This window comes from Coenobita brevimanus, chromosome 48, assembly GCF_032717465.1.
Source record: "Coenobita brevimanus isolate Jiangsu-jjx chromosome 48, ASM3271746v2, whole genome shotgun sequence".
NCBI lineage: Eukaryota > Metazoa > Arthropoda > Malacostraca > Decapoda > Coenobitidae > Coenobita > Coenobita brevimanus.
The window spans coordinates 4193647-4207007 of NC_137001.1; the positions used below are offsets into that span (position 1 = coordinate 4193647).

General features: G+C 46.5%; 1 pseudogene; it reads right to left on the reverse strand.

The window, feature by feature from the left end:
* Positions 1 to 585: 585 nt before the first annotated feature.
* On the reverse strand, positions 586 to 710 carry LOC145399387 (5S ribosomal RNA; annotated as a pseudogene).
* Positions 711 to 13361: the final 12651 nt, after the last annotated feature.

Genomic DNA, 13361 nt, shown 5'->3' on the forward strand with positions numbered 1-13361 from the left:
GCTACCCACCTACCTTAGAGAACCACAGCTACATCTGAGTATGCTTCCTGTTTGTCTACATCAAATGTGGTGGGGGATAGGGACGCCTTCATCCTGGCACCAACGTGGTTCTAGGAATTATTACACCACCAATATCTCTAGTCTGCATTGAACCAACACACTGTAACACACACACAGAACACTTCAGATCACTAGTTATAGCTCTGTGATTGTGAAAAGTCTCAAGGCTTGCCACATTATTTCAATAAAACAGCTAGACTATGTCCCACTGCACAGGAGCACAATCTTCACACAGCAGTGACATACAGGCATTTCAAAAGATGCTGTTGCAGTCACAGGCAGAGGGAGTCGCACCCAGCATGCCTAGAGTGAGTCAGATATCACTGATTGTCTACAGGATTAGTCATGCTTCTCTCATTCGTTCATTCAGGAAAGATTGAGAAGGGGTGACATAGTAGGAAATATTATTATTATTATTATTTGCCAGACGCCATATATCCCAGACGGGGTGGCCAAGGGCTTAGAGTTAACTGTTTTACAGGGAGGGGCACTAATCCTCCACCAACCCCACTTGACACGTAGGGATGCCAACAGCATCTGGTGTTCCCAGGCGGTCACCCATCCAAGTACTAACCAGACCCAACGTTGCTTAACTTCGCTGATCGCATGGGAAGCGGTGTAAATAACAACCAAGAAAGTTGACAGATGGCATCATGTTCACAAATCACTTTAACCCACCGCTTCCCAGCAGATTTTTCACCACTGACCTCCCCCAATACTGGCAGATTTTCAAAAAGTTTTTTTTTGGCTAAAACCTCCGCTTTTTATGAGAAACATTGGAAAATGCCCCTAAAAGTGCTCAGCTGAGCTTATAATTGCATTTTACAGGTGTCCCTCTGAATACCTGGTACTATCTTCTGTGGCCCGTGCTCTAGAGAAAACATTTTCTATGGGAGGAGTAACTATTCCAAACCACTCCTAAAAGGTTAGATATTTATTTATTTGGTACGAATTTATATGTAGTACAAGAGTATACTGGTTTTCAGACAATAATATAGGCAATATATTACAAGCGTTGTTTCACTCACCAAACACATCAACATACCTCACCTTCCTTTACGATGTTCCTGCCTCATCACTTCTGCATGTTTCTTCCTTTATCTTCCACCTCGGGAATAACTTTCGCCTTGAATTTCGTCACTGGAAAGACTGTGGTGCAACATGTCTTTACTAGCCAGGTTACTGCTGACAGGTGAGTTGACGAGAAAATGGCGTGTGGAGGGGAAACAGGGGGGTCAGGCGGGGCCAGGCAGTAATCCTGCCTGATGAAGGGTAGAGGAAGGTCTCCCACATGTGCCTACCAAAAATCACCCAAGAAACGTATGGATACGTTGTTGGGTGTCACCGTGACAAAACGTGGGAATGTATCCATACGTCGTTGGGACGCCTCGGGTTAAAGCAGCTGTCTCTTGCAAGATACAGCTTCCTGCATCATAGCTGTGATCAGAAATTTTTTTGACTTTTGTAAACAGCATAATATGTACTTGCAATGGAAATACAGTATCATAGAGAGGAACCCCCTTATTTTGATTAGAAAATCTCATAGAGCACTCAAGAAAAACTATTGACCATGTGAGAAAAAAAAATAATAATTTGAACAAAACAAATGGTATCAATGAAGAATGATCTGGTTAGGACCAAAGAGTGGGTCTCAATGTTTGTAAGGTCAGAAAAATTTTAACTATTTAAAAGCCTGGATTTCAGTTTTGGGGAAGTTAATACAAAGTCTGCCTTAAAGGAAACTGAACTTTGTAAACAGTGCACCAACTAGTTGGTGTAGGGTAATTACAATGAGGGTGTTGTATAGCGGCAACTTTGAGCTTTAGTCTGACACCAGCTGCATCATGTCACGTCGCTTAATCATCAGGGTACACGTGTTTGAGGAAGCGTGTGTTTGGTGTGTTCTGTCTCTTCTGTCATCTGAAACTGGCGACCTTTGAGGGTACATTTCAACTATGGGAATAAAAAAAACGTCTGCATGGGCCAAATCCAGGGAGTAGGGTAGCTGGGGGACAGTAGTCGTCACAAGCTTAACCAAAAAGTCACAAATAAGGAGCGATGCATGAGCAGGTACATTGTCATGGTACAGGGCCTAAGTTTTGTTTGCCCCCACATCAGGCCTCTACATTTGCACTGCCTCCCTCACACATTTCAGGACATCCAATTAAAACTCTTTATTGACTTCTTACCTCATGGAACAAACTCATGATGAATGATGCTCTTCCAATAAAAAGACAATGATCATCACCTTCTCATGTGCCTCTAATTTTTTTTTTTTTAGCAGAGACGATGTTCAGATCCACTACAACAATTGTATACAGCATTCTTCTCAATATCCGACGTAATAGAGCCAGAGGCATGTCCGGAAATGGGACCCGTCCGGATATCGGGCCCCTGCCTCCTGGACTGGTACTTATGAACCCTAACCCAGCCTAACTCAGAAAAACACCTACATAACTCTCTACTGGACATGCATAACACCTATTTAAGGGCCTATTCACACCAATAAGGACATAAAAGAATGAAATAAATGCAATGGAACCAGAGAATGAGGTTTTAGAGGTGAGTATGGAGAATACAGTACACTACAGTACAGTATTTAACATTACTGTACCGTATTCTGAGTACTTACAACAAGTCCGTGGCCATCTCGATGAAAAACCTGCCTCCTCTCAGACTCTGACAGTAAAAAGATGCACCTGAAGCACCTACAGTAATCAAGTCTTGCACTGCACTTAGTCATCTGAACTCTGAATTCTAATTTCTTAGCACTTTGCATTCTTTTCTCACTTGCACACTATTATACTTTCCTGTAACAAGTGTTGCACTCTGCACTTAAGTCTTTGAACTCTGAATTCTAATTTCATAATACTGTGCATTGTTCCTTACACTACATAACACTGTAAATTCCCATGTGGTCTAGTGGCAAGTTCTTGCTGTTTATTCACTGTCAGAGTCTGAGAGTAGCTGATGCAGGTGGCCTAGGGGCGCATCGCTGGGACGTGGTGATGGACTACCCACTGCAGACATCTCTGAAGACAGGCGCAAACTCATGTCCAGTGGCAATTCCACCATGGTTGATATGCTGGGCTGTGGCTCGGAGATGGAAGGCCTGTCTTGGGGAGGCAGCAGCGTGGAGTCAGGGCTGGGCATGGCGGGGGTAATGGGCCTGGAAAAACTGTCCATGGTTTATTGACGCGAGGAATGATGACTCTGGCAATTGATGATGCGCTGCCTGAAAGCGTACACTTCCTTCACAAGTCCCAAGGGCCCCATCTCTCTGTCGCAGTCTGGGTGTTCCAGGTAGTCGAGAATGAACTCGACGTGCTTCCGGAGTGTGCTCAACTTGGAGATGGCTAGAATAGTGGCACACTGAGAGGAGTCTGCATCACTGTCGCTGTCCTCATCACAATCTTCAAGCTGGGTACTTGTACCGGCAACTGAAGATGCAGTCTCGATATCAGACAAGATCTGATACCCAGGATCACCCTCGTCGTCATCCAACCACTCACTCACTTCATCCACATCAACATCGTCGCCAGCCACACGAAGACCTGCATGGAAGTCATCCACATCAAAACCTAGAATATCGTGCATCACATCGGCTTCGAGAAGCAGATGAGACCACCCATTTTCCAGAGTCTTGACAGACTTCTCTCCATGCATTGGCCCAGTTGTAGATGGCTGACTTGATGTTGTAGAGGTGAAGGTTTTCCCAAGTACGCTGGCCTCACGTGTCCTGTCCCTCCCTGCGCTCGTCCTCATCCACGAGAACAACCATCACCTTGTCCAGGAACTTCCGACGGTACAGCCTCTCTGTTGCCACGATCACTCCTTGGTCCATTGGTTGGATGAGAGCAGTAGTATTAAGTGGCAGAAACATGCACCTAATGCGTCGATTCTCAGCCACCAACTCCTTGTCGGATGGATGCGTAGGTGCATTGTCCAGAAGGAGGGCCTTTACCTGGTCATGCAGGATTTCCAGAGTGTTCATCTGGTAATGGATGACCTCCTTGACGAAGTGCCGGTGAAACCAGTCTTTGAAGATCTTGGCTGTGAACCAAGCCTTCACAGAATGGTACCACACGACAGGAAGGACATCCATTACCCCACAAAGACACCGAGGCTGCTTTGCACGGCCAACAATAACTGGCTTGAGCTGGTGCATGCCATTAGCACTGGCACAACACAAAGCAGAAAACTGTTGCTTGCAAAGCTTGCGGCCAGGTACACGCTTCTCCGTCTCCTCGTCTAGAGTGTTTGTTGGCATCAAGTGATAGAATAGACCAGTTTTGTCAGCGTTGTTGACTTGACCAAGAGTGAGGCCCTCCCTGTCAATCAAGCCCTTCACCTTCTGCTGATACTCCTCTATTCCACACCGTAACTTGAAAGCAAAGAGCCAACTCTCAGATGCTTTAAAGTCTGGGGCGTCGTGGAGCCTTGTGAACAGCAGCAGCCTTCAGCTCCGTATCACGCACCAGCACACCAGCAGCACGTTGTTGACGATACCAAATCAGCGTGTAGTGGTCGATTTCTGCAAACCAGGAAGGGTACATAACCTTCCTCTCCACGTTGCGTTTGGTCTACGATGCGAAGTCAGCCAAGTACAGTAATCACTCTAATATCCGGACGCCCAATAACCGAACATCCCCACTACCCGGACCTTATCGTCCTGGGATCCAACATTCCCAAAATGGTCTGAAAACCCCAAAAAATATATAAAAAAAAAAAATTTTTGCTGTCCGTAATTTGAACTTGCCGCGCGCTGCGGGAGAGCATTGTCTTGGCGCGTCATTCCTCTGACGTCCGATAGAGTGCCGCTGCATCCTCCCCACTTCCCGCCTGTCTCTCACCGCGACTGGACCTACGCTCTTCGCAATGGCTGCCCACGTGCTCGCTTTTGTGGTGGTGCCGTACTTGCTGCAAGGCCTCCTGCTGCTCTCGGCCCTCCTCTTAGTGTGTGTGATGATGGCCCCGCCACCTGAGAAAAGGAAGAGAGTGGTGTTGACTCTGGAAAAGAAGAGGGAGATATTGGAGAAAGTTGATGCGGGTTGGTCTTCTTCCTGCATTCTCCGCGAGTATAACCTGGCCCGGTCTACTTTGTTCGATATCAAACGTTCCCGAGACAAACTCATGCAGTACACGGCTGACTTCTCGTCGAGAAGCAAATGCAACGTGGAAAGGAAGGTTATGTTTACCCCCTAGTTTGCAGAAATCGACCGATCCACGTTGATTTGGTACCGACAGCAACGTGCAGCTGGTGTGATGGTACGTGGAACGGAGCTGAAGGCTGCTGCTGAGAAGTTTGCAAGGCTTCACGACGCCCTAGACTTCATGGCATCCGAGGGTTGGCTCTTCGCGTTCAAGTTGCGACATGGCCTTACTAACTGTAAAGCACATGGCGAAACATTGGACGCTAACGAGGATGGAGTTGACGAGTTTCGGCACAAGGTGAAAGGCTTTATCGACAGGGAGGGCCTCACTCTCGGTCAAGTCTATAACGCAGACGAAACTGGCCTATTCTATCGCTCACTGCCAACGAACACTCTAGCCGAGGAGACGGAGAAGCGTGTACCTGGCCGCAAGCTTTCCAAGGAACAGATATCTGCTTTGTGTTGTGCCAGTGCTAACGGCATGCACCGGCTTAAGCCCGTTGTTGTTGGCCGTGCAAAGCAGCCTCGGTGCCTTCGTGGGGTGATGGATGTCCTTCCTGTCGTCTGGTACCATTCTTTGAAAGCATGGTTCACAGCTGTGGTTTTCAAAGACTGGTTTCACCGTCACTTCGTCAAGGAGGTCATCCAGTACCAGACGAAGACACTGGGAATCCCTCGCGACCAGGTAAAGGCTCTCCTTCTGCTCAACAATGCACCTGCCCACCCGTGCGACAAGGACTTGGTTGCTGAGAATAGCCGTATTAGGTGCATCTTTCTGCCACCTAATACGACTGCTCTCATTCAACCCATGGACCAAGGAGTGATCGTGGCAACAAAGTGCCTGTACCGTCGGAAGTTCCTGGACGAGGTGATGGTTGTTCTCGAGGACGAGGACGAGCGCAGGGAAGGACGTGACACTCGAGGCAAGCGGACTTTGGAAAACCTTCGCCACTACAACATGAAGTCTGCGCTGTACAACTGGGCTAGTGCATGGAAGGAAGTCACTGTGAAAACTCTTGAAAATGGTTGATCTCGTCTGCTTCTCGGAACAGATGTGGAGTACGATTTTCTGGGCTTTGACGTGGATGACTTCCATGCATGGCTACGTACGCACGGCGACGTTGTTGATGTGGACGATGTACGTGAGTGGTTGGACGACGACGAGGGCGATCCTGGGTATGAGACGTTGTCTGATATCGAGATCGCGTCTTCGGTTGCTGGTGTCAGTCCCGAACTTGAAGATTCCGACAACGAAGGCGACGATGATGCGGACTCCTCTCAGCAGGACACTACTTCAGCCACCCCCAAGATGAGCGCACTCCGGGAACATCTAGAGTTCGTCCTAGACTACCTGGAACACCCGGACTGCGACAGGGAGATGGGGCCCTTGGGACTCGTGGAGGAAGTGCATGCTTTCAGGCAGCGCATCATCAATCGCCAGAATCGTCGGTCCTTGCGTCAGTCAACGATTGACAGTTCTTTCAGGCCCGTGACCCCCGCTGTGCCCAGCCCTGGCTCCACTCCGTTGCCTCCCCAAGACAGGCCCTCATGCTCCGAGCAACAGCCCAGCACATCAGCTACAGTGGAGTCACCGCTCGACCTGAGTTTGCGGCTTTCCTCAGAATCTTCTCCAGTCGGTACTCCATCACCACGACCCAGCGATGCACCCCTTGGTCGCCTGCCAGTGATACTCTCGGACTCTGACAGTGAATAAACAGCAAGAACTTCTCCACTAGACCACACGGGAATTTTGAGTGTTGTGCAGTGAAAAAAAACGGTGTTGTGTTAAGGTTTTCGAAATGAGAGAAAAGACTCAGTGGAAACAAAATTTAACGTAAATAACCTTCTTTGTTTTGGCTTTGGAAAATAAAAAAAAATTGGGAAAAGTTAATGTGCAACACTAAATTAAACTGGAACATTATTTGGACTAAAGTGAACACTGTGAAGAGAATGGACTTCTGTGTGTTGTTGACTAAGTTCAGTGCAAGACTTCAGGAACAGTGTACTGCAAGTGCTTCAGGAAATCGTTCTTACTGTCGGAGTCCGAGAGGAGGCGGTTATTCATCGAGGTGGCCAGGGACTTGCTGTAAGTAGCCAGAATGTTTCATACTGTACTTTTTTCCATACTATACTTACCAGAATGTTTCATACTGTACTTTTTCCCATACTATACTTACCTCATGCATGTGCAGTAGGAATGTGTTTTTCAGAGTTAGGCTAGGTTAGGGTCCATAAGTACCAGAATGTTTATTAATGTATGAACATACTTCTAAACCCTCATTTTATGTTTCTTTTGCATTTATTTCAGTCATTTATGTGCCTTATTGATGTGATTTGGGTGTTAAATAAGTGCTATGCATGTCCAGAGGGAGTTGTATAGGTGTTTCTCTGAGTTAGGGTCCATACAAGTCCATAAGCAGGGGCCCAATATCCGGACGAAACCAATAACCGAACCTACCGATGGCTCTATTACTCCGGATATTGGAGTGATTACTGTACTGGGTAAGCTTGTCCCGGGATCTTGATATCAAACAATGTAGAGCGGGCCAGGTTGAATTCATGGAGGATGCTTGATGTCGACCATCCCGTGTCCACCTTGTCCAATATCTCCCTCTTCTTGTCCAGAGTCAGAACCACTTGTTTTCTCTTCTCGGGCAGCAGGGCCATCAACACACACACAAAGAAGAGGCAAGAGAGGAGCAGCAGAGCCTACAGCAGGTGGGGCACCACCACAAAAGTGAGCATGTGGGCGGGCATGGTGACGAGCGTGCACTCACAATGAAGTACGGGCGGGAAATGGGACGGATGCAAAGGCACTGTAGCGGATGTCGGTGGAACTACGAGGCAAAACGCAGCTGGTCCGTGCCGTGCGCCAAGTTCAAATTACGGGGGGGAGGGGGGGGTTCACATTTTTTCTAATTTTTTACGTTTTGGGGGCAATTTGGGGGTTACGAAGTCCCGGGCCCCAAATGTCCAGACATTAGGGTGCCCGGGAATTGGGCATCCAGATATTACAGGGATTACTGTATATATATATTTTTTCAACATCATGCCTGTATACCCACATTTCATTATCTTTTATGACATTTCTCAGAAAGTAAAAGTATCTCCCAATTTGAAATAGAATTTCATACAAACACATTACTCTTCAATGTCCTTCATTGTTCAGCTTGAAACAGCCGCCAAGTGCACTAAACACACGTTCACTCAAGTGCGTATACCTCAGTAACTAAGTGGCATGGCGTGATGTGGGGAGTGTTTGACTAAAGCTTAAAGTTGTTGCTGTACAGCACTCCCACCGTGATCATGCAGTGCCAGGTAATTGGTGTGCTATTTAAAAAGTTTGGTTTCAATTAGGACACACCTCATACATCTCCTTTGAGAAACATTCTCAGACCCTTAACTACGTTACACTATTTTCTCACAACCTTGTCAATCCTGTACCCATAACAATGGCATCACTGTAATATGTATTAGAAGGGAAAACCCCAGGAATTGATGGAGTGTGTGGCAAAATTCTGAAGCCTGGGGGAGAGATAGTAGTAGAATGGATGTGGAAGATATGCAGGTTGGCCTGGGAGGAAGGTAGAGTCCCGGGGGTTTCGAAGTCGGGTATAATTATGCCCTTGTACAAAGGAAAAGGGGAAAAACAAGTGTGTGGTAATCATAGGGGCATTTGTCTTCTTAGCGTAATAGGAAAAGTATATGGTAGGATACATATTGACAGAGTTAGGGAAATAACAGAGGAATTAGTTGGAGAAGAACAAGGAGGTTTTAGGAAGGGAAGAAGTTGTGGATGAGATTGAAAGTTGGAATACAAATGTGGGTGATTGTGTGTGTGTATGCACCAATGCAAGATCGTGCAAGCAGAGTGGGAGAAGAGTTCTGGACAAACGTGGAAGTGTGCATGGAAAAGTTTGGCAAGAATGAGAGAGTGTTTTTGATCGGTGATATGAATGGTAAAGTAGAGAATGTGAAGGTGGATGGAATAGTTGGTGAGTGGGGTGTGCCTGCTGAGATAGATGAGAATAGCAGTGCGTTAGTGGACATTTGTGCTGGGAGGGGGTTGGTGATAGCCAATACCCTCTTCAGGCATAAAATGATCCACAGGTACACATGGGGAGTGATGAAAAGGGTGAGGGGTGAACTGAATGAAAGGAAGGCAATGATTGATTATGTGTGTGTGTGGATGAAAGGATGCGAAGATGTGTAATGGATGCAAGAGCTTATCAAGGTTGGGGGAGTGGACTTTCTGACCACTACTTGGTGGTGGCCAGAATCTAGATCCAAATAAGATGGAGAAATAGAACAATGGAAGGATGGGAAGGAGTAGTTGCAAGGAGAGTGGAAAGGTTACAAGAGCATGAGAAAAAGGCAGAGTATAAAAGAGAAGTGGAGGAACGATTGGGCAAATATGAATTGGAGCAGATGGGGGACGTGGAAGGTGTGTGTAGGATATTTACAGAAGATATATGTGCAGCATGTGATATGGTGTGTGGAAGGAAGAGAAGACGGAGGGGGGTGCAAGGAACAGCGTGGTGGAATGAAGAGGTGAGACAGGCTGTGGCACAAAAGAAGAAAGCATACAATGAATGGATGAGAAATAGGGGCGTGGAAGAAGTTGAGAGGCAGAAGAAAGAGTTATATGTAGAAAGAAAGAGAGAGGTGAGAAGATTAGCAAGAGAGAGTAAGAAGACAGTGGATGAGGAATTTGGAAGGAATTTGAGTGTAAAGTGGAGGGATTGTAAGAAAATGTTCTGGAAAGAGGTGAAAAGAGTAAGACAGGGTGGAAGTGAAGTTAGCAGGGGAGTGAAAGATAAAAATGGTAGATTACTAGTGGAGAAGGGAGAAAAAGTGAGCAGATGGAGAGAACACTTTAAGGAATTGTTAAACGTAGAGGATGGAAGTAACGCGAGTATAAGTGGTTGGGGAATGGCTAGGAGAAGGAGGGAGGTGAGAAGACAGGAAGAAATCAGTAGGATAGAAGTTGAGGAAGCAATGAAGAAAGTTAAATCGGGGAGAGCCCCAGGAATTGATGGAGTGTGTGGTGAAATGCTGAAGCATGGGGGAGAGATAGTGGTAGAATGGATGTGGAAGATGTGCAGATTGGCCTGGGAGGAAGGTAGAGTCCCGGAGGATTGGAAGTCAGGTATAATTATTCCCTTGTACAAAGGAAAAGTGGAAAAAGAAGTGTGTGGTAATCATAGGGGCATTTGTCTTCTTAGTATAATAGGAAAAGTGTACGGTAGGATACTTATTGACAGAGTTAGAGGAAGAACAGAGAAATTAGTTGGAGAAGAACAGGGAGGCTTTAGGAAGGGAAGAGGTTGTGTAGATCAGATATTCATTCTTAGATCTTTAGTGGAAAAGTTTCTGGAGATGGGAAAGAAGTTGTATGCGGCTTTCATGGATTTGGAGAAAGCATATGACAGGGTGGATAGACAAGGATTGTGGAAAGTGTTAAGAATATATGGAGTAGATGGGAAGTTGTTGAATGCTGTGAAGAGTATGTACGATGGTGCGAAGGCTGCAGTGCGTGTGGATGGTGAACTAAGTGAATTTTTCTCTTTGAAAGTTGGGTTGAAACAGGGATGTGTCATGTCTCCATGGTTGTTCAATCTGTACATGGATGGGGTAATAAAAGTGGTACAAGGTAGGGTAGTGGATGTTGGAGTGGCCCTGGTGAGAGAGGGTAGTGTTTGGAAACTCCCTGTACTGTTGTTTGCAGATGATACTGTTGTTGAGTAAAGACAAAGGGGAGCTGCAAGGCTTGGTGGATGAGTTTGGGAGAGTGTGTAAGAAACGGAATCTAAAGGTGAAAGTAGAGAAGAGTAAAGTGATGGTCTCTGAGAGAGGTGAAGTCAGTGAATGTACAGCAAGGTTGGATGGTGAGGAATTGGAAAATGTGAGTACGTTTAAGTACTTGGGTAGTGTGATGAGTAAAGATGGAGGTTTGGAAGGTGAAGTGCTTGAAAGGGTACAGCAGGGAAGAAAGGTTGCTGGTTCTTTGAAAGCAGTGATAAGAAACAGGGAAGTGAGCATGGAAGTGAAAAAGTTACTACATGACAGTACTGTGATACCAACTCTAACGTACGGAAGTGAAGCTTGGAGGTTGTTGGAAGGACACAAGTCAAGAGTGAGAGCAGTGGAAATGAGTTATTTAAGAGGAGCCTGTGGAGTCACATGGAGAGACAGGCTGACGAATGAGGATATAAAGGAGCGTTGTGGTGTTGATGTGGATGTGATAGGAAGCGTTATGAGGAACACACTGAGGTGGTTTGGCCACGTGGAGAGGAAGGAGGGTGAAAGACTGACGAAGAGAGTGTATGTGAGTGAGGTGGAGGGGGGAAGAGGGAGGGGGGAAGAGGGAGGGGGGAAGAGGGAGGGGGGAAGAGGGAGGGGGGAAGAGGGAGGGGGAAGAGGGAGGGGGGAAGAGGGAGGGGGGAAGAGGGAGGGGGAGGCCGAGGATGAGATGGAGGGATGGGGTGGAGAGGTATATGAGAGAGGGGGGTGTGAGTTGGGAGCAGGGAAGTGAAATGACGGGGGACAGGGCGACTTGGAGGCGATTTGTTTGTGGCCACCCCAAACTGGATTGAGGCGTCTGGCAATAGATGGATAGATAGAGAAAGGAAAAGGGGAAAAAGAAGTGTGTTATAATCATAGGGGCATTTGTCTTCTTAGTACAACAGGAAAAGTGTATGGTAGGTTACTTATTGACAGAGTTAGAGAAAGAACAGAGGGATTAGTTGGAGAAGAACAGGGAGGCTTAAGGAAGGGAAGAGGTTGTGTACATCAGATATTCATTCTTAGATCTTTAGTGGAAAAGTTTCTAAAGAAGGGAAAGAAGTTGTATGCGCCTTTCATGGATTTGGAGAAAGGGTGGATAGACAAGGATTGTGGAAAGTATTAAGAATATAGTAGTAGATGGGAAGTTGTTGAATGCTGTGAAGAGTATGTATGATGGTGCTAAGGCTGCAGTGGGTGTGGATGGTGAACTGAGTGAATTTTTCTCATTGAAGGTTGGGTAGGAACAGGGATGTGTCATGTCTCCATGGTTGTTCAATCTGTACATGGATGGGGTAATAAAAGAGGTACAAGGTAGGGTAGTGGATGTTGGAGTGGCCCTGGTGAGAGAGGGTAGTGTTTGGAAACTACATGTACTGTTGTTTGCAGATGATAGTGTGTTGTTGAGTGAAGACGAAGGAGAGCTGCAAGGCTTGGTGGATGAGTTTGGGAGAGTGTGTAAGAAACGGAATCTAAAGGTGAATGTAGGGAAGAGTAAAGTGATCGTCTTTGAGAGAGGTGAAGTCAGTGAATGTACAGCGAGGTTAGATGGTGAGGAATTGGAAAATGTGAGTACATTTAAATACTTGGGTAGTGTGATGAGTAAGGATGGAGGTTTGGAGGGTGAAGTGCTTGAAAGGGTACAGCAGGGAAGAAAGGTTGCTGGTTCCTTGAAAGAAGTGATAAGAAACAGGGAAGTGAGCATGGAAGTGAAAAAGTTACTTCATGACAGTATTGTGATACCAACTCTAACGTAGGGAAGTGAAGCTTGGACGTTGCTGGAAGGACACAAGTCAAGAGTGAGAGCAGTGCCAATGAGTTATTTAAGAGGAGCCTGTGGAGTCACATGGAGAGACAGGCTGACAAATGAGGATATAAAGGAGCATTGTGGTGTGGATGTGGATGTGATAGGAAGCTTTAAGAGGAATACACTGAGGTGGTTTGGCCATGTGGAGAGGATGGAGGGTGAGAGACTGACGAAGAGAGTGTATGTGAGTGAGGTGGAGGGATGAAGAGGGAGAGCGAGGCCGAGGATGAGATGGAGGGATGGGGTGGAGAGGTATATGAGAGAGGGGGGGGTGTTTTGGGAGCCGGGCAGTGAAATGGCTGGGACAGGGCGACTTGGAGGCGATTTGTTTGTGGCCACCCCGAACGGGATTAAGATGTCTGGCAATGGATAGATAGAGATAGATAGATAGATGGATAGATATTCATTCTTAGATCTTTAGTGGAAAAGTTTCTAGAGAAGGGAAAGAAGTTGTTTGCAGCCTTCACGGATTTGGGGAAAGCATATGACAGGGTGGATAGAAAAGGATTGTGAACAGTATTAAGAATATGTGGAGTACATGGGAAGTTGTTGAATGC